This window comes from Arachis hypogaea, chromosome 20 (assembly GCF_003086295.3).
Source record: "Arachis hypogaea cultivar Tifrunner chromosome 20, arahy.Tifrunner.gnm2.J5K5, whole genome shotgun sequence".
Classification (NCBI taxonomy): Eukaryota; Viridiplantae; Streptophyta; class Magnoliopsida; order Fabales; family Fabaceae; genus Arachis; species Arachis hypogaea.
Window position 1 is genome coordinate 121,846,252 of NC_092055.1, and position 20,819 is coordinate 121,867,070.

The 20,819-nt window shown below is 35.3% G+C and overlaps 1 non-coding gene across 1 annotated transcript; it reads right to left on the reverse strand.

Moving 5' to 3' along the window:
* Positions 1-6,114: 6,114 nt before the first annotated feature.
* LOC112787701 (small nucleolar RNA R71) lies at positions 6,115-6,222 on the reverse strand. Its single transcript, XR_003195099.1, has one exon. It is a non-coding gene; the product is annotated as a small nucleolar RNA R71 (small nucleolar RNA).
* Between the last annotated feature and the right edge of the window lie 14,597 nt (positions 6,223-20,819).

Below are 20,819 nucleotides of genomic sequence, written 5' to 3' on the forward strand. Positions count from 1 at the left end.
TGATTTATCATGTTTTAGGCATTTGGAGAGGGAAGGAGGGTGAAGAGACGGAAGCTAATTGAATCAGTTTTCGTAGTTCACATTGTAATAATACTGAACGTATCTCCTTTTAATTTGAATGTGGTGAAACATTTAATAACTAATATTTTAAATCATAAATAAATAAAACTAATTATTATATTTATAATTAATTAAGTTGTTCTATTCTTGGCTGATTTGGAGTTGGTTCTGATGCGTGAGCATCTTTCCTATCTTTTTCTAATGAATTTGCATCTAAATTGTTGAGTTTAATAAAGAATTAATTATCTTTTAGCCCAAGTTAGGCGTAGATCCTAGTGAAGTCAAGTGGTCCCCATCCATCAATTGAAGATTTGCTGATTGCTGTAATTAATTCTAATTTAAATTCAAATTTTAAAAATAGGAAAAGATATTATTTTAGTTTTAAAGATAGATTTTAAATTAATTAGGATTAGATATAAATAGGGAGATACCACCTCAACATTATTCCATTCCAGACTTTCAATTCTATACAAATTTACATTCCGTAATCCTAGTTTTCTACTCTGAACCATGAGCAACTAATCCTCCATTGTTAAGGTTAGGAGCTCTGTCTATTTGTATGGATTGATTTTATTGTTTTATCTATTTTAATTCATGTATGGATTTATAATTTAAGAATTGTTTTTGCTCTTTATCTTATGAATTTGGGTGGAACGGAAGTATGACCCTCTTTCTATTTGAGTTCTTGTATAACTTGGAAAAGCTCTTTACTTGAACAATAGTTTGAAAACATATTCTCCTAAATTTTAATTATCTGAATTTAATAGGATATGTGACATATAATCCTTTTATTTTTGGGTAATTAGAGTTTTTGTGGCATATAAACTGAAATTTGATCATGTAGCTTCTAATTGGAATTAATTGATCAAGGAATTGGTAGTTAATGAATTTTAGAGGAGACTAGAAAGGTCTAAGGAATTAGAGTCTAGTCACATATAGTTTGTCATAAATTAAATCCTACATAATTAAAATAGTTAGTAAGAAAAGTAAATCCGGAAAAATAGATAACTCTGAAGCCTTAACTACCTTCTCAATATTTTATTCCCAACTTATTTATCTGTCTATCTTTAATATTCTAAATTTACTGTTAAATCTACTTATTTAACTTAATGCTTTTAAACTTCCAAACATTATTTTCTGTTTGTCTAACTAAGCCTATCAAACACTATTGTTGCTTAATCCATCAATTCTCGTGGGATCGATCCTCACTCACCTGAGGTATTACTTGGTACGACTCGATGCACTTGCCGGTTAGTTTGTGGGTTAGAAATTACCGCACCAAATTTTTGGCACCGTTACCAAGGATTGATTATGATTAACAACTGTTTGATTTCTTAAATTAGATAATTTTTCTTTTAATTAGTTTTATTTTATTATTATTAATTTTTATTTTTCATTTTTGTTTACTTTCATTCTCGTAAATTTTTTTTTCTTTTCTTCGTTCTTTCGTTCGCCCCTTTTCCTGTTTCATTTTAGAGAACTTTCCACCCTCACACATGGAAGAAGAAGATGATGCAAAAATAAAGGAGGTTGATGCACCAACAAAGAAGGAAGATGCACCAACAAAGAAAGAAGATACACAAACAAAGGAGGTTACAAGAGATAAAAATAATTATGGGAATCTACACTCCAATGAAGCAGAGAGTGGCATGGAGGGTGGGTTTATTGAACCACCAATTCAAGAAGTTCTTGATGAAGGGTACACTCTAACCATCACACAACACCCACATGTTGAAATCAAAGAAGTGAAAATAACTAAGGGAAGCACTGAAAAGGGGATTGTGACCAAGAAATAGAAGAAAATATCCATGAAGAAGAAAAGGTCAACAAAAAGTAATCCAACCTCTACCCCCAACAAGTAAGGTGAAGTGATGAGCGGATAATTTATACGCTTTTTGGCATTGTTTTTAGTATGTTTTTAGTAGGATCTAGTTACTTTTAGGGATGTTTTCATTAGTTTTTATGTTAAATTCACATTTCTGAACTTTACTATGAGTTTGTGTATTTTTCTGTGATTTCAGGTATTTTCTGGCTGAAATTGAGGGACTTGAGCAAAAATCAGATTCAGAGGTTGAGGAAGGACTGCTGATGCTGTTGGATTCTGACCTCCCTGCACTCAAAGTGGATTTTTTGGAGTTACAGAACTCGAAATGGCGCGATTCCAATTGCGTTGAAAAGTATACATCCAGGGATTTCCAGCAATGTATAATAGTCTATACTTTGCTCAAATTTAGATGACGCAAACTGGCGTTCAACGCGAGCTCTCTGCCCAATTCTGGCGTCCAGCGCCAGAAACAAGTTGCAAAGTGGAGTTCAACGCCCAAAATGGCACAAAAGCTGGCGTTCAACTCCAGGAATAACCTCTGCACGTGTAACATTCAAGCTCAGCCCAAGCACACACCAAGTGGGCCCCGAAAGTGGATTTATGCATCAATTACTTACTTCTGTAAACCCTAGTAGCTAGTTTATTATAAATAGGACCTTTTACTATTGTATTAGACATCTTTGGATATCTTTGAACAGCTTTGAACATCTTTGGACGCCTGGTTCTTAGATCAGAAGGGCTGGCCATTCGGCCATGCCTGGACCTTTCACTTATGTATTTTTAACGGTAGAGTTTCTACACTCCATAGATTAAGGTGTGGAGCTCTGCTGTTCCTCAAAGATTAATGCAAAGTACTACTGTTTTCTATTCAATTCACTTGTTCCGCTTCTAAGATATTCATTCGCACTTCAACCTGAATGTGATGAACGTGACAATCATCATCATTCGCAATGAACGCGTGCCTGACAACCACTTCCGTTCTACATTAGATTGAATGAGTATCTCTTAGATCTCTTAATCAGAATCTTCGTGGTATAAGCTAGATTGATGGCGGCATTCATGAGGGTCCGAAAAGTCTAAACCTTGTCTGTGGTATTCCGAGTAGGACTCTGGGATTGAATGACTGTGACGAACTCCAAACTCGCGAGTGCTGGGCGTAGTGACAGACGCAAAAGGATAGTAAATCCTATTCCAGTATGATCGAGAACCTCCAAGATGATTAGCCATGCAGTGACAGCGCATCGGACCATTTTCACAGAGAGGAATAGGATGCAACCAACGACAAGGGTGATGCCTCCAGACAATTAGCCGTGCTGTGACAGAGCATTTGGACCATTTTTTCGAGAGAGATCGAAAGTAGCCATTGACACCGGTGACATCCTTACATAAAGCCAGCCATAAAAAGGAGTAAGATTGATTGGATGAAGACAGCAGGAAAGCAGAGGTTCAGAGGAACGAATGCATCTCCATACGCTTATCTGAAATTCTCATCAATGAGTTACATAAGTATTTCTATCTTTATTTTATTAATTAATTTCGAAAACCCTATTACTATTTTATATCTGCCTGACTGAGATTTACAAGGTGACCGTAGCTTGCTTCATACCAACAATCTCCGTGGGATTCGACCCTTACTCACGTAAGGTATTACTTGGACGACCCAGTGCACTTGCTGGTTAGTTGTGCGAAGTTGTGAACCATGGTATTGGCATCGTGTTTTTGGTGCCATTTCCAGGGAAAGAAAGAGCAATGAATTTTACATAATCAAAGTGTAATCACAATTTCGTACACCAAGTTTTTGGCGCCGTTGCCGGGGATTGTTCGATTTTGGACAACTGACGGTTCATCTTGTTGCTCAGATTGGGTAACTTTCTTTTCGTTTTCTTTTCAAAAATTTTTCAAAAATTTTTCAAAAAAATCTTTCAAAATTTTCTCCTTTGTTTTCGAAAAAAAAATTTTAAAAATAAATGTTTTCAAAAAATTTTTTTTTTTCAGAATTTTTAAGAATGAATTCTAGTGTTTCATGAAGCATGTTGAAGCCTATCTGGCTGTAAAGCCATACCCAAACTGCTTTGGGATTGGTATTCAACTAATCACCTCAATGGAGCCATGCCCAATCCTTCTGGATAGGGTATGTCAGGCGTGTCATGTCTGAGTTACATACTAAAGCTTGGCTGGCTATTAAGTCATGCCGGACCCTTTGATTGGAGCTTTAGACTAAAAAGTATAAGATTCCTGGAATTCATATTAAAAATTTTGGAATCCTTATTTTTGTTTTTCAAATAATTTTCGAAAAAAATACAAAAAAAATTTATAAAATCATAAAAATAAAAAATATTTTTGTGTTCTTGTTTGAGTCTTGAGTCATGTTATAAGTTTGGTGTCAATTGCATATTCATCTTGCATTTTTCGAAAATTCATGCATTCATAGTGTTCTTCATGATTTTCAAGTTGTTCTTGGTAAGTCTTCTTGTTTGATCTTGATGTTTTCTTGTTTTGTGTTGTATGGTGTTTTTCATATGCATTCTTGAATTCTTAGTGCCTAAGCATTAAAGAATTCTAAGTTTGGTGTCTTGCATGTTTCCTTTGCATTAAAAATTTTTCAAAAATAAGCTCTTGATGTTCATTTTGATCTTCATAGTGTTCTTGGTGTTCATCTTGACATTCATAGCATTCTTGCATGCATCACATGTTTTGATCTAAAATTCTCATGCATTGCATCATTTTCTTGTTTTTCTCTCTCATCATAAAAATTCAAAAATAAAAAAAATCTTTCCCTCTTTTCTCTCATAATTTCGAAAATTAGATTTGACTTTTTCAAAAATTTTTAAAATCTAGTTGTTTTTATGAGTCAAATCAAATTTTCAATTTAAAAATCTTATCTTTTTCAAAATCTTTTTCAAAAATCAAATCTTTTTCATTTTTTCTTAGTTATTTTCGAAAATTATAAAAAATGTTTTTCAAAAATCTTTTTCTTAATTTTATCTCATAATTTTCGAAAATAACATCATCAATTAATGTTTTGATTCAAAATTTTAAGTTTGTTACTTGCTTGTTAAGAAAGATTCAAACTTTAAGTTCTAGAATCATATCTCATGATTTCTTGTGAATCAAGTCATTAATTGTGATTTAAAAAAAAAAATCAAACCTTTTTCAAAACCAATTTCAATCATATCTTTTAAAAAATATCTTCTTATCTTATCTTTTTCAAAAATATGATTTCAAAATATCTTTTCTAACTTCCTAACTTCTTATCTTTTCAAAATTTGTTTCAACTAACTAACTAACTTTTTGTTTGTTTCTTATCTTTTTCAAAACCCCCTAACTAACTCTCTCTCTCTAATTTTCGAAAACATCTTCCCTCTTTTTCAAAATCTCTTTTTAATTAATTAATTAATTATTTTAATTTTTAATTTTAATTTTTGAAAATTACTAACCTTTTTCAAAAACTATTTTCGAAAATCACTAACTCTTTTTCAAAAATTATTTTCGAAAATCCTTTCCCTCTCTCCTCTTATTCTATTTATTTATTCATCTACTAACATCTCTTCCTCACATCACTCACCAAATTCGAACCCCTTCTTCTATCTGTGTTCGAATTTTTCTTCTTCTTCTTTTTCTACTAACAATAAGGAACCTCTTTACTGTTACATAGAGGATTCCTCTTCTTTTCTTTTTCTCTTCTCTTTCTTATGAGCAGGGATAGAGAAAAAGGCATTCTTGTTGAAGCTGATCCAGAACCTGAAAGGACTCTGAAGAGGAAACTAAGAGAAGCTAAATTACAACAATCCAGAGACAACCTTATTGAAAATTTCGAACAAGTAAAGGAGATGGCAGCCGAACCTAACAACAATAATGCAAGGAGAATGCTTGGTGACTTTACTGCACCTAATTCTAATTTACATGGAAGAAGCATCTCCATTCCTGCCATTGGAGCAAACAACTTTGAGCTGAAACCTCAGCTAGTTTCTCTAATGCAGCAGAACTGCAAGTTTCATGGACTTCCATCTGAAGATCCTTTTCAGTTCTTAACTGAATTCTTGCAGATATGTGATACTGTTAAGACTAATGGAGTAGATCCTGAAGTCTACAGGCTCATACTTTTCCCTTTTGCTGTAAGAGACAGAGCTAGAGTGTGGTTGGACTCTCAACCCAAAGACAGCCTGAACTCTTGGGATAAGCTAGTCACGGCTTTCTTAGCCAAGTTCTTTCCTCCTCAAAAGCTGAGCAAGCTTAGAGTGGATGTTCAAACTTTCAGACAAAAAGAAGGTGAATCCCTCTATGAAGCTTGGGAAAGATACAAACAGTTGACCAAAAAGTGTCCTTCTGACATGCTTTCAGAATGGACCATCCTGGATATATTCTATGATGGTCTGTCTGAGTTATCAAAGATGTCATTGGATACTTCTGCAGGTGGATCCATTCACCTAAAGAAAATGCCTGCAGAAGCTCAAGAACTCATTGACATGGTTGCAAAAAACCAGTTTATGTACACTTCTGAAAGGAATCCTGTGAATAATGGGACGCCTATGAAGAAGGGAGTTCTTGAAATTGATACTCTGAATGCCATATTGGCTCAGAACAAAATATTGACTCAGCAAGTCAATATGATTTCTCAGAGTCTGAATGGAGTGCAAGCTGCATCCAACAGTACTCAGGAGGCTTCTTATGAAGAAGAAGCTTATGATCCTGAAAACCCTACAATAGTAGAGGTGAATTACTTAGGTGAACCTTATGGAAACACCTATAATCCATCATGGAGAAATCATCCAAATCTCTCATGGAAGGATCAAAGGCCTCAACGAGGCTTTAATAATGGTGGAAGAAACAGGTTTAACAATAATAAACCTTTTCCATCATCCACTCAGCAACAGACAGAGAATTCGGAGCAGAATCCATCTAGCTTAGCAAATTTAGTCTCTGATCTATCTAAGGCCACTGTGAGTTTCATGAATGAAACAAGGTCTTCCATTAGAAATTTGGAAGCACAAGTGGGCCAGCTGAGTAAAAGGATCATTGAAATCCCTCCTAGTACTCTCCCAAGCAATACAGAAGAGAATCTAAAAGGAGAGTGCAAGGCCATTGAATTAGTTACCATGGCCGAATCCACAAGAGAGGAGAAGGACGTGAATCCCAAGGAGGAAGACCTCCTGGGACGTCCAGTGATCAATAAGGAGCTTCCCTCTGAGGAACAAAAGGAATCTGAGACTCATCTAGAGACCATAGAGATTCCATTGATCCTCCTTATGCCATTCATGAGCTCTGATGAGTATTCCTCTTCTGAAGAGAATGAGGATGTTACTGAAGAGCAAGCTGCCAAGTTCCTTGGTGCAATCATGAAGCTGAATGCCAAATTATTTGGTATTGAGACTTGGGAAGATGAACCTCCCTTGTTTACCAATGAACTAAGTGATCTGGATCAACCGACATTGTCTCAGAAGAGACAGGATCCTGGAAAGTTCATAATACCTTGTACCATAGGCACCATGATCTTTAAGGCTCTGTGTGACCTTGGTTCAGGAATAAACCTCATGCCCCTCTCTGTAATAGAGAAACTGGGAATCTATGGGGTGCAAGCTGCTAAAATCTCATTAGAGATGGCAGACAATTCAAGAAAACAGGCTTATGGACAAGTAGAGGACGTGTTAGTAAAGGTTGAAGGCCTTTACATCCCTGCTGATTTCATAGTCCTGGATACTGGAAAGGAAGAGGATGAATCCATCATCCTAGGAAGACCTTTCCTAGCCACAGCAAGAGCTGTGATTGATGTGGACAGAGGAGAATTGATCTTTCAATTAAATAAGGACAACCTTGTGTTTACAACTCAAGGATCTCTCTCTGCATCCATGGAGAGGAAGAAGAAAAAGCTTCTCTCAAAGCAGAGTCAACCAAAGCCCCCACAGTCAGACTCTAAGTTTGGTGTTGGGAGGCCACAACCAAACTCTAAGTTTGGTGTTGAACTCCCATATCCAAACTCTAAGTTTGGTGTTGGGGGAGTCTCAACAATGCTCTGAACATCTGTGAGGCTCCATGAGAGCCCACTGTCAAGCTATTGACATTAAAGAAGCGCTTGTTGGGAGGCAACCTAATGTTTATTTATCTAATTTTCAGTGATTTTCATGTTTTATTAGGTTCATGATCATGTGGAGTCACAAAATAAATATAAAAATTGAAAACAGAATCAAAAATAGCAGAAGAAAAATCACACCCTGGAGGAAGCATCTGCCTGGCGTTCAACGCCAGAACAGAGCATGGTTCTGGCGCTGAACGCCCAAAATGGGCAGTATCTGGGCGCTGAACGCCCAAAATGGGCATCATCTGGGCGCTGAACGCCAGAATTGCACCCTGGAGAGGAGCTAGCGCTGAACGCCCAGAACAAACATGGTTCTGGCGTTCAACGCCAGAAATGGGCAACAAATGGGCGTTGAACTCCCAAAATGGGCACCAACCTGGCGCTGAATGCCCAGAGTTGTGTGCAAGGGCATTTTACATGCCCAATTTGGTGCAAGGTTGTAATTCCTTGAATACCTCAGGATCTGTGGACCTCACAGGATCATCTTAGGATCTGTGGACCCCACAGAATCCCCACTTACCTCCACTCACTTCTCACCCCTCACCACTCTCTTTCACAAAATCCCATAAACACTCTTCCCCAAAACCCTTCACCAATCACCTCAATCTCTCTTCCCCATCACCTCCTCACCACTCACATCCATCCACTCATCCCCATAAACCTACCTCATAAACTCCACCTACCTTCAAAATTCAAAATCAATTTCCCACCCAAACCCACCCTAAATGGCCGAACCTCCACCCCCCTCCCATCCCTATATATAACCCTCCATTCTTCCTCATTTTCACACAACACAATCCTCTCTTCTCTTCTTGGCCGAAACACAACCCCTTCTCCCTCTCCTCTATTTCTTCTTCTTCTTCATCTATTCTTTCTTCTCTTGCTCGAGGGCGAGCAAAATTCTAAGTTTGGTGTGGTAAAAGCATAAGCTTTTTGTTTTTCCATTACCATTGATGGCACCTAAGACCGGAGAATCCTCTAGAAAAGGAAAAGGGAAGACAAAAGCTTTCACCTCCGAGTCATGGGAGATGGAAAGGTTCATCTCCAAAGCCCATCAAGACCACTTCTATGATGTTGTGGCCAAGAAGAAGGTGATCCCCGAGGTCCCTTTCAAACTCAAAAGAAATGAGTATCCGGAGATCCGACATGAAATTCAAAGAAGAGGTTGGGAAGTTCTAACAAATCCCATCCAACAAGTCGGCATCCTAATGGTTCAAGAGTTCTATGCCAATGCATGGATCACCAAGAACCATAATCAAAGTAAGAACCCGGATCCAAAGAACTATGTTACAATAGTTCGGGGGAAATACTTAGATTTTAGTATGGAAAATGTGAGGTTGGCGTTCAACTTGCCAAACATGGAAGAGAACGCACGCCCCTATACAAGGAGAGTCAACTTTGATCAAAGGTTGGACCAAGTCCTTATGGACATATGTGTAGAAGGAGCTCAATGAAAAATTGACTCAAAAGGCAAACCGGTTCAACTAAAAAGACTGGACCTTAAGCCTGTAGCTAGAGGATGGTTGGAGTTCATTCAATGCTCAATCATTCCCACTAGCAACCGGTCTGAAGTTACTATAGACCGGGCCATCATGATCCATAGCATCATGATTGGAGAAGAGGTGGAAGTTCATGAGATTATACCTCAAGAACTCTACAAGGTGGCTGACAAGTCCTCCACTATGGCAAGGTTAGCCTTTCCTCACCTCAATTACCACCTATGCAATTCGGCTGGGATTGACATAGAGGGAGATATCCTCATTAAAGAGGACAAGCCCATCACTAAGAAAAAGATGGAGCAAGCAAGAGAGCCCATTCATGGAGCTCAAGAGGCGTATGAAGCTCATCACCATGAGATCCCGGAGATGCCTCAAATGCATTTTCCTCCACAAAACTATTGGGAGCAAATCAACACCTCCCTAGGAGAATTGAGTTCCAATATGGGACAACTAAGGGTGGAACATCAAGAGCACTCCATCATCCTTCACGAAATAAGAGAAGATCAAAAAGCAATGAGGGAGGAGCAACAAAGACAAGGAAGAGACATAGAAAAGCTCAAGGACATCATTGGTTCCTCAAGAAGGAAACGCCACCATCACTAAGGTGGATTCATTCCTTGTTCTCATTTCTTCAGTTTTTCGTTTTCTATGTTATGTGCTTATCTATGTTTGTGTCTTCATTACATGATCATTAGTAGTTAGTAACTATGTCTTAAAGTTATGAATGTCCTATGAATCCATCACCTCTCTTAAATGAAAAATGTTTTAATTCAAAAGAACAAGAAGTACATGAGTTTCGAATTTATCCTTGAACTTAGTATAATTATATTGATGTGGTGACAATGCTTCTTGTTTTCTGAATGAATGCTTGAACAGTGCATATGTCTTTTGAAGTTGTTGTTTAAGAATGTTAAATATGTTGGCTCTTGAAAGAATGATGACTAGGAGACATGTTATTTGATAATCTGAAAAATCATAAAAATGATTCTTGAAGCAAGAAAAAGCAGCAAAGAACAAAGCTTGCAGAAAAAAAATTAAATAAAATAGGCGAAAAAAAATTAGAAAAAAAAAAAAGAAAGCAGAAAAAGCCAAAATCTCTTAAAACCAAGAGGCAAGAGCAAAAAGCCAATAACCCTTAAAACCAAAAGGCAAGGACAAATAAAAAGGATCCCAAGACTTTGAGCATCAGTGGATAGGAGGGCCTAAAGGAATAAAATCCTGGTCTAAGCAGCTAAACCGAGCTGTCCCTAACCATGTGCTTGTGGTGTGTAGGTGTCAAGTGAAAACTTGAGACTGAGCGGTTAAAGTCAAGGTCCAAAGCAAAAAAAAAAAGAGTGTGCTTAAGAACCCTGGACACCTCTAATTGGGGACTTTAGCAAAGCTGAGTCACAATCTGAAAAGGTTCACCCAATTATGTGTCTGTGGCATTTATGTATCCGGTGGTAATACTGGAAAACAAAGTGCTTAGGGCCACGGCCAAGACTCATAAAGAAGATGTGTTCAAGAATCATCATACTGAACTAGGATAATCAATAACACTATCTGAACTCTGAGTTTCTGTAGATGCCAATCATTCTGAACCTTAATGGATAAAGTGAGATGCCAAAACTATTCAAGAGGCAAAAAGCTACAAGTCCCGCTCATTTGATTGGAGCTATGTTTCACTGATAGTTTGGAATTTATAATATATTCTCTTCTTTTTATCCTATTTGATTTTCAGTTGCTTGGGGACAAGCAACAATTTAAGTTTGGTGTTGTGATGAGTGGATAATTTATACGCTTTTTGGCATTGTTTTTAGTATGTTTTTAGTAGGATCTAGTTACTTTTAGGGATGTTTTCATTAGTTTTTATGTTAAATTCACATTTCTGGACTTTACTATGAGTTTGTATGTTTTTCTGTGATTTCAGGTATTTTCTGGCTGAAATTGAGGGACTTGAGCAAAAATCAGATTCATAGGTTGAAGAAGGACTGCTAATGCTGTTGGATTCTGACCTCCCTACACTCAAAGTGGATTTTCTGGAGCTACAGAACTCGAAATGGCGCGCTTCTAATTGCGTTGGAAATTAGACATCCAGGGCTTTCCAGAAATGTATAATAGTCCATACTTTGCCCAAGTTTAGATGATGCAAACTGGCGTTCAACGCCAGCTCTCTGCCCAATTCTGGCGTCCAGCGCCAGAAACAAGTTGCAAAGTGGAGTTCAACGCCCAAAATGGCACAAAAGCTGGCGTTCAACTCCAGGAATAACCTCTGCACGTGTAACATTCAAGCTCAGCCCAAGCACACACCAAGTGGGCCCCGGAAGTGGATTTATGCATCAATTACTTACTTCTGTAAACCCTAGTAGCTAGTTTATTATAAATAGGACCTTTTACTATTGTATTAGACATCTTTGGATATCTTTAAAAAGCTTTGAACATCTTTGGATGCCTGGTTCTTAGATCAGAAGGGCTGGCCATTCGGCCATGCCTGGACCTTTCACTTATGTATTTTTAACGGTAGAGTTTCTACACTCCATAGATTAAGGTGTGGAGCTCTGCTGTTCCTCAAAGATTAATGCAAAGTACTACTGTTTTTTATTCAATTCACTTGTTCCGCTTCTAAGATATTCTTTCGCACTTCAACCTGAATGTGATGAACGTGACAATCATCATCATTCGCTATGAACGCGTGACTGACAACCACTTCCGTTCTACATTAGATTGAATGAGTATCTCTTAGATCTCTTAATCAGAATCTTCGTGGTATAAGCTAGATTGATGGTGGCATTCATGAGGGTCCGCAAAGTCTAAACCTTGTCCGTGGTATTCCGAGTAGGACTCTGGGATTGAATGACTGTGACGAACTCCAAACTCGCGAGTGCTGGGCATAGTGACAGACGCAAAAGGATAGTAAATCCTATTCCAGTATGATCGAGAACCTCCAAGATGATTAGCCATGCAGTGACAGCGCATCGGACCATTTTCACAGAGAGGAATAGGATGCAACCAACGACAAGGGTGATGCCTCCAGACGATTAGCCGTGCTGTGACAGAGCATTTGGACCATTTTTCCGAGAGAGATCGAAAGTAGCCATTGGCACCGGTGACATCCTTACATAAAGCCAGCCATAGAAAGGAGTAAGATTGATTGGATGAAGACAGCAGGAAAGCAGAGGTTCAGAGGAACGAATGCATCTCCATACGCTTATATGAAATTCTCACCAATGAGTTACATAAGTATTTCTATCCTTATTTTATTAATTAATTTCAAAAACCCCATTACTATTTTATATCCGCCTGACTGAGATTTACAAGGTGACCATAGCTTGCTTCATACCAACAATCTCCGTGGGATTCGACCCTTACTCACGTAAGGTATTACTTGGACGACCCAGTGCACTTGCTGGTTAGTTGTGCGAAGTTGTGAACCATGGTATTGGCATCGTGTTTTTGGTGCCATTGCCAGGGAAAGAAAGAGCAATGAATTTTACATAATCAAAGTGTAATCACAATTTCGTACACCATGAAGCAAGCTAATCACAATAAAAGAAAGCTTGTTAGGAGGACTTCATATCAGGGGGCACTAATCTTCACCTCTCCCCCTTGGAGACATTTCTTTTAACCAACTGGAAGAAGAGGAAGAAACTTCAATAATCAAGTGTCAAGCTAGTGACATTAAAGAAGCGCTTGTCGGGAGGCAACCCGATAATTTCGTATCCTTAGTACTTTTCGTAGTAGTAGTTTTCTTACTTGATTTTTTATTGAGTTTTTACTATTTCTCTGATCATGCAGCTATTTTATCACAGGAATCGGACACCTCAGTTCTTCTTTGCTTGAGGACAAGCAAACCTTTAAGTTTGGTGTTGACGCTTCGCTTAAAGGTTTTCTGTTTATTCCTATGGCACCAAAAAGGAGGCGAATCATCTTCATTGAGGAGCACAACCTGAAGAATAAAACGACCGCTAGGATAACTAAGGTGGTTGAGTTCCTTTTATTTTTTATTCCTCCCCTCTTTTTCTATATTATGTTCCGGTTTTTTGCTATTTTTGCTTTGTTTGTTGCATGATCCTTTATTAGTTAGAATCCTAGGTCTAATTTAAATTGCTTTAATTCTGAAAAGATGTCTCATGTATTACTCACTGAGCTTGAATTCAAATAAAAAATATAGAAGTGATGTATTGCATGAGAAATTGAGTTAATTTTAAGAGTAGTCTCATTTACTTAGATATGGTGGCAATACTTTTTGTTTTCTGAATGAATGCTTGAACAGTACATATTTTTGATAGTGAAGTTTATGAATGTTAAAATTGTTGGCTCTTGAAAGAATGATGAAAAAAGAGAAATGTTATTGATAATCTGAAAAATCATAAAATTGATTCTTGAAGTAAGAAAAAGCAGTGAAAAACACAAAACTTGCGAAAAAAATGACGAAAAAAAAATAAAATAAAAAAAATAAAGAAAAAGAATGAAAAAAAAAGAAAAAAAGAAAGCAGAAAAAGCCAATAACCCTTTAAACTAAAAGGCAAAGGGTAAAAAGGATTAAAGGCTTTGAGCATTAATGGATAGGAGGGCCTAAAGGAATAAAATCCTGGCCTAAGCGGCTAAATCAAGCTGTCGTTAACCATGTGCTTGTGGCGTGAAGGTGTCAAGTGAAAAGTTTGAGACTGAGCGGTTAAAGTTGAGATCCAAAGCAAAAAGAGTGTGCTTAAGAACTCTGGGCACCTCTAACTGGGGACTCTAGTAAAGTTGAGTCACAATCTGAAAAGATTCACCTAGTTATGTGTCTGTGGCATTTATGTATCCGGTGGTAATACTGGAAAACAAAGTGCTTAGGGTCACGGCCAAGACTCATAAAGTAGCTGTGTTCAAGAATCAACATACTGAACTAGGAGAATCAATAACACTATCTGAATTCTGAGTTCCTATGGATGCCAATCATTCTGAACTTCAAAGATAAAGTGAGATGCCAAAACTATTCAGGATTGCAGTTGTAAACCCCACTATAAGAAGAGACATGAGCTTAATCGAACTCTCATTCTCATGCAAATTCACATCCTAAGCTTATATTAGTTCTGGTTGCTTGAGGACAAACAACAGTTCAAGTTTGGTGTTGTGATGCGTGAGCATCTTTCCTATCTTTTTCTAATGAATTTGCATCTAAATTGTTGAGTTTAATAAAGAATTAATTATCTTTTATCCCAAGTTAGGCGTGGATCCTAGTGAAGCCAAGTGGTCCCTATCCATCAATTGAAGATTTGCTGATTGCTGTAATTAATTCTAATTTAAATTCAAATTTTAAAAATAGGAAAAGATATTATTTTAGTTTTAAAGATAGATTTTAAATTAATTAGGATTAGATATAAATAGGGAGATACCACCTCAACATTATTCCATTCCAGACTTCCAATTCTATACAAATTTACATTCTGTAATCCTAGTTTTCTACTCTGAACCATGAGCAACTAATCCTCCATTGTTAAGGTTAGGAGCTCTGTCTATTTGTATGGATTGATTTTATTGCTTTATCTATTTTAATTCATGTATGGATTTATAATTTAAGAATTATTTTCGCTCTTTATCTTATGAATTTGGGTGGAACGGAAGTATGACCCTCTTTCTATTTGAGTTCTTGTATAACTTGGAAAAGCTCTTTATTTGAACAACAGCTTGAAAACATATTCTCCTAAATTTTAATTATCTGAATTTAACGGGATATGTGACATATAATCCTTTTATTTTTGGGTAATTAGACTTTTTGTGGCATATAAATTAGAATTTGATCATGTAGCTTCTAATTGAAATTAATTGACCAAGAAATTGGCAGTTAATGAATTTTAGAGGAGACTAGAAAGGTCTAAGGAATTAGAGTCTAGTCACATATAGTTTGCCATAAATTAAATCCTACATAATTAAAATAGTTAGTAAGAAAAGTAAATCCGGAAAAATAGATAACTCTGAAGCCTTAACTGCCTTCTCAATATTTTATTTCCAACTTATTTATCTGCCTATCTTTAATATTCTAAATTTACTGTTAATGCTTTTAAACTTCCAAACACTATTTTCTATTTGTCTAACTAAGCCTATCAAACACTATTGTTGCTTAATCCATCAATCCTCGTGGGATCGACCCTCACTCACCTGAGGTATTACTTGGTACGACCCGGTGCACTTGCCGGTTAGTTTGTGGGTTAGAAATTACCGCACCAGGTTCCATATGCTTTTCCTAATTGTAATCGATACTCGAACAGTAACTGATTTATAACAGTATCATAGTCTTACTTATAAAAACAATCATATTAACTAAGTTGGGTTGGTCTAATTCTTAGTTCATTAGTCTATTTAAATAAGAGTCGGGAGTTTAAATTTCGTCTTTTACATACAGCAATCTATTGGCTAATAACAAACTCTAAAATAAATCTATAAAACTCCGATTCACGATGAATTAGTCTAGAATCCGATCTGAAAATTACGAATATCGATCTGATCTACACACTAATAGGATCAAATTGCAGATTTCATGTAGATATCCGCATATCCGCGGATCCGCAAAAATAAATAAATAAATATTCTTTTTATATTTTATTTCAACTAATAATTATCATATATGTTATATTATTTTATTTTTATTATTTAAAAAATATATTTAATAATATTTTAAGAATAAACATGTTTAAAAGAGTGAAAAAATTTTTTATTGATATTTTTTAACAAAAATAAATTTTTAAAAATATTTTTATATTTTGTTGATATATTCAAGATTCAATCCGATCTGTAAATGTGCGGATTGGATCGGATCCAAGTTTAAAAATCGCGGATATTGGATATCCGATTCGATAATTTTAATGCGGATCAAATCGAGATTTTGACCATATCCGATCTGATCCGATCCGATCCGCGTTCACCCTAAAATTAATCATTGGCCTGCAAGTTAGGAAATACTGTGAAAAACTAAAAAAAGACGTATACTAATTTAAAAAGGGAGGTAAGGCCTAAGAGATTTACTCACATAGAAATTTAAAAATATTCACTTGAATATAGAAATGTCTTTTATAGGTAGGGCTGGCAATGGATAGGGTAGGGTAGGATTTGGACTCTACCCTAATCCTATCTGTGGGTTGAAAACTTTTTTAAAATTCTACCCTATCCTATCCGCGGGTTGAGAATTTCTCAACCCTAACTTTACTCGCATTCTAAAGTTCTAAACCCTACCCTACCCTACCCGACCAGCAGAAAAATAAAAAAATGTCAAGCAAATATAAAATTCAATCAGTCTAAATTTCGTACATATTAATAAAATAAAAAATAAAAAATTAAATTTAAATTAAAATTAAAAACAATAAAATCTTAAAAAAATCTAATATAAATTATAAATAATATGATAATCAATTAGCTTAGAGGTTATTTCAAGTTTTTACAAAAGAAAAATTGTAGATTCAATACTAACTTTTTTTACTACATATATAACTTTTACATATATATTATATAATATATCAGGGATACGAATAGGGTGTACTCTGAACTCGTATCCTACCCTACCCGCAGGCAAACTCATACTGCACCTTACCTTATCTATAGCAGGTCGGGTAGACAATCCTATTCGAACGGGTTGGTTCGAGTTGAGTATCCGCGCGTAAGTAAGGTATAAATTGCCAGCCCTATTTATAAGTACTTATTAAGTCTCATTTTAGATTAGTTTTTGGAGTAAATTAGATCCATTTAATTTTTTTATAATACTCTTATTTCTAATTCTTGACAATCCAAATTATATCTCATCTCATTAATAAGTTTAACATAAAAAAATAGGATTTAGAATAAAATTGACTAAATATTAACCGAAAATGCTTAATTTCCTGGTTAAACTAACACAATCGTACGTAAAACACCTACATTTATTACACAAAAGGAGTATCAAATGTCCTTTTGAGCACACTTCTTGAGTAGCTAAATCATGGAAATCACCAAGTACTTGATATAATTCAAAGGATCAGATAAAATAATTATCATCTCAATTCAAGTCACGTTATTTCATTCTAACTCAACCAAATAATATAACCCTCGTATTACAAGTCAAATTACAATTACTACGTTTCTATTTTAGTCACAATCATCGTTATTATTATGCATATTATTTTCTTCTAAACTTTTGTATTACAATACAATTACAACTACAACTACAATTTAAAATTATAGATGATTTTATTTTTCAATCCTCTTTTACTTGATGATTGCGGATCTCACAATAAATATTGACAAAAATCAATCATTCTTTAATTGTAAAAGGTTCTTGAAGAGTCAAGTATCAATAATCAATAGACTTTCTCTTAAAACATTTGAGTAAAGTAATAATCAATAAAAATTATTTATTTTTTGTTTTATTACTTAATTAGGATCTTAGCAAAGATAAAAATAAGATAGCGTTTATTTTGAGATATTGGGACGGAAATTAAGAGATTATGACTTAATATCATGTTTGTTAATTCAGAAATTAATAATAAGATTTCAATTTCTATTTCCAAAATTTTAATATTTCAATACTTCTAAAAAATAGAGATACAAAAAACTAAAATTTTTAAAGACAAAAACTAAAATTTAAATAATATTTTATACTTAAAATATCTTTATTTTAATTAATTAATTTCAACTTTATTTTTTATGTAAACTAAATTAAAACATTTTTATTTTAATTTTTGTCTCACTTCACACCAAATACAATATTAAAATTTATTTTAATCTCTATTTCTTAATCTTTATCTCTCAATCTAAATTTCTTAATCCCAATCTTCTTCTAAGCACTACGTAAAGGTCTCATATGGTTTTGAGCAAGAAAATAAATGAGGAATCATCTTTTACACTCTGACTCGCTCTGCAACTAAGCAAACAATGGAAATCTCATAATTGACCTTGCATTGTGCATGTAGCAGCACTTACCGTACTCTCCAGAGCTAATTAATTAACGGAAAATGCAAATTGATGTGCCAATTATTGTTTGTTTGTTTTCTTTCACTTATGAAGCGCATGCATGGAATGGTCACCCAAATATAGTGCATTTTAAATCTTAGTCAAAATTAAACGATAGTAAAAGATGTGGTCACCCTATATGGTAATGAATAATCTAAAAGAGGCTTTACTTTTGTGTCTAAATTGAAAAAAACTTTATTTTCCATATGACTTTGGTTTGGCTCTCATTGGATAAAGTGCAAGGTCAAAGATCACATCAAACCCTGTATACCACTTCCATAAAAACAAAAAGAAAGACACTTTCGGGGATCTCTGGGGTCAATTTCTCTTTCAATTGATAATAACACCAAAGTAAATCAAATTAAATAAATGATTAAAAACTGTTCTAGAGATAATACTCTTCAAGCGTTCTCGTGTTGGTCCTTTCTGAAGACTTGAAACAGGAAAAATTATACTTCGATTGCAGTAAAACAACGAGGATAGGTATCATCTGTATAAGCCATTTGACCGAGTTATAGTTCGATCATAGTGTAATAGACATATCAAAAACTATATTATGTCATGTTAAGTATGCGTTTTGCAGATTTTTCGCAGGTCGAAAGTGTCAAAAGAAATTAAAATTTTTGACCAAAACAACATATCTAAGTTGGTTTGATATCTAAATTCTGGGAACAAAATTTACTTTTCATTTTTCTATGAGTGCTAATTTTATAATTTTATTTGTATCAAAATTCATGCCTTTAACAATAACAAAATAAAAAAAATTATGTAAAAATTCAAAATGAACAATAAAACTTGAATAAAAGTGAAATCAAATTATAGAAAATAAAAGTGTTTGGAAAAGTAAAGGACAAATTAAAATGTAAAGATAGAAAAGGGTAAAAGTTGCTAAATTTAAATGAATGAAACACATTGTAAAAAAGGTAAATTGCATGAAGAGAAAGTATAAAAAATGATAAACTAGAATTGAAAGACATGAAAGGACCCCTTAAATAAAAAAGACTCTTGCCTGACTCAAAAAATCGCTGGAGATGTGAGCGAGTGTGAGTATTTTTCTTAAAAATATTCTAACCCTTTCTTCATATGCGTCTTGCCAATTATAGGCCAATCCGTCCAATTATTTGCTGACACGTCATTCTGGCAGTTAGTTTTGCTAACTAACTGTTCGCGCTCTTTAGAGATTAAAACATAGTCTTCGATTCGGTTTCCTGACCACCATCTTCGACACTGCTGACCTCTTCTTCGACACAGCTGACCTCCGTCGAGTCTGTCTCTTCGACTTCCACATTTGCGTCAATGATTAATTGAGAGTATCTAACGGAGTACGTAATTGCTCCAATCCAAGTTAATTCTAACATGTATTTAGAAGTTGATCGAAATATTTTTGATATTTAGCAATCATTGATTAAAATAGTTGGAGATTAAAATTTGACACTTAACACAATATTTTAAGTACAATTTCTTATATATTTTGTGTCTATTTTCTTTTATAAAAAACATGAGTGAATACAAAATTTAGTAAGGTAAACACAAATTTTTAATAAAATATTTTTTTACCCATAAATATTTTTTAGTATTTTATTACTATATATCATTTTTTATTCTCAAACATTCATAACCCTAATTTCATTTCCTTTCATCCTCTCTAAGAAACAATCATAGTTCCAAGTATGTATCTTCTCCTTCTCCATGCAAGGAGCCACATGAACTCAAATTTATAATCTTATTGGAGTCATTTAAAGTATACGCACTATAAGAAAAACGTTAAATACCGTCAGATTTAACATCGCACATTACCATCGATTTTATTGACGGATTTACTGACGGTTTTGATGTGGAATTCGTTTGATCAAATCATTGTTGGCGGATTCTCGTTTCTGATGATAAATTCGTCGATAATACTTGGAGAAAAAATAGGAGAATAGGCACGAAATTTAACGTGGGATTTATCGTCAGAATAATCCACCGGTAAACCCATTTTAATGAAACATTGCATTTTGGTGACCCGCAACAAGTTACTATCGGATTTATCCGACGGTAAATCCGACGTTAATGAGCCCTAAAATTCAAAGTGCAAACCCTCTCCCACTTCAATTCAAAATCTACTCTCTCTCTCTCTCTCTCTCTAACCTCTCTTCTCCCTTTCTCTCTCTAGCCACCTTCTCTCCCCGCCACGCTGTCAGCCTCACCACCGCCTACCCCTCCGATCCTGTCATAGCCTCCCTCCTCTCTTTGCACTAACCATTCTCCGCAATGTCTTCATTGCAGCCACCATTGCGAACCCTAGCCTCCATTGCAGCCGTCCTTTTTCTCACTGCCACGATTCGTCGTTCTTCGCATCGCCAGCTTCTTCCTGGTCTGGCACGCTTCATCATTCGCTGCCAGGTCTAGCTTCGTCGTCGTCCGACAAGTCTAGGTTAGT